Here is a 1,950-nt window from a genome sequence, read left to right as displayed (position 1 = left end):
TTAATTCCATCAGCACTGAGTGGTCGACCATTGATGATGGACATTGCCTCATAAAATAGTGTTCTTAGAGAAGCATCATCCAGCCTGCCTTGTGATTTGGCAATGGTGACATTGAGAATGTTCCTAATGGTTCGAATCTGTCGTTCCCACACACCTCCAGCATGGCTAGCAGAGGGGGCATTAAATACAAATTCACATTGTTTGTCTGCAAGAAACGCCTCCAGAGCATTTGTATCACATTCTTTGAGTGCTTCCTTCAACTTATTTTTGGCCCCGTTGAAATTTGTGCCTTGATCACAGTACAGCTTACAGCTCCTCTTAAGTTGACAAAGCATCTAAGGGCATTAATGAAATAGTCTGTAGAGAAGTTCTCTAATATTTCAATGTGGACTCCACATGAAGAGAGGCAGGTAAAGAGGAGTCCATACCTTTTATGCTCTTTGCGGCCTTGTCTGGTGGTGAGAGGTCCAAAACAATCCATTCCACAGTAAATGAAAGGATCTGAGATTTCGACTCGTTCCTTTGGTAGCTCTGACATACGTTGATCCTCTGTGGGCCGACGAAGTTTTCGACACTGCACGCATTTGTTTATTAGCTTTGCAACTTGCTTGCTCCCACCAATCACCCAAAACCCATTTGCTCTGATTTCCATGAGTGTCTGGCTTCTGCCTTGATGACAAATTTTTTCATGAAAGTGAGTTATGATCAATGTTGTAATATGATGGTCTTTCAGGAGGATGACTGGGTATTTCAGCTCTTTGAAAAGCGTTGAGTGTTTTAGTCTTCCGCCAACTCTGAGAAGTCCATGATCTAGAATGGGATCCAGCAGGAAAAGAGGGCTAGAGCTTGGCAGGCTTTCATCTGTGTTCAGCAACTTTAGCTCTTGAGGAAAGGCTTGCTGCTGGAGAAGTTTTATTATTATATCAGCAGCTCTTTTACGTTCATCCACTGAAATAACATTGCCATGCTGGGATTTATTTGTCAGTCTTTTTATTCTTGCAACCATTTTAAGTAGTATTGACCAGCTCGAAAACCTTTCAAGGCGACTGAGGAGGATGTCTTGCTCACTTGTTTGAGTTGTAAAGGTTTTGACTACTTTAACTTCGGGATCTCCCACCAGCACCTCAGCTGGCTGGGTGGCTGGGAAGGAAATCTCTTGCAGAAACAGAAACTTTGGGCCAGACAACCAGCAAGTTTTCATGATTTCCGATTGTTGTCAGAAAATTTTGATTTCTCTTCTATTACATATTAATTTATCCTATTCACTCATTATAAAAGTTTTCACTCAGTCTGTTTCACCTTGAAGGCCACACAATTCTCTATAGGATGGTGTTTGTAGGCCAGAAATAGCTTCTTCCCATAACAAACCAAATTCTTTCTCAAGGTTTATTCATAACATGTTACTGTTAGCCAAAGTGTGTGTAATTTGTTTTGACTCTGTCTACTTTTCCCATTGTTGTAAGTAAGGGGGAACGAACGCTGCTCATGCAGAACAGGGCAGAATGCTGCCATAAGGGCTGTATGATGAACTGCTCTCTCTTTGCAAAGATGTAAATACATGTGCCGACTGAGTGAAATCCATCGATCTCCTTTTATTTAACTAGGATGAATAGTTTTTTTTTTTTTTCACAACACCGATGCACTAAGGCCTCTGGAAGCATGATCTGCTGGATTTTGAGCTGTATCAATATAGTGCCACTGTTTAGGATTTGTAATCTGCCTAATCAGCTCGACGCGGTTTGCAACAAAGACATGAAATCTTTGTGCCTCATTGTTGATATATGCTAGAACAACTTGGGAGTCTGTCCAAAAGAACTCCCTATCAATGTGCATCTCAAGCTCTGATTTTAGCATTACACTGATTTTGGCAGAGATGACTGCAGCTGAGAGTTCTAGTCGTGGGATGCTTGTAACTTTGGTAGGTGCAACTCTAGCTTTAGCCATGACCAG

The sequence above is a fragment of the Cyprinodon variegatus genome, unplaced genomic scaffold, assembly GCF_000732505.1.
Source record: "Cyprinodon variegatus isolate N-32 unplaced genomic scaffold, C_variegatus-1.0 Scaffold1155, whole genome shotgun sequence".
NCBI lineage: Eukaryota > Metazoa > Chordata > Actinopteri > Cyprinodontiformes > Cyprinodontidae > Cyprinodon > Cyprinodon variegatus.
This window is presented reverse-complemented; position numbering follows the sequence as displayed.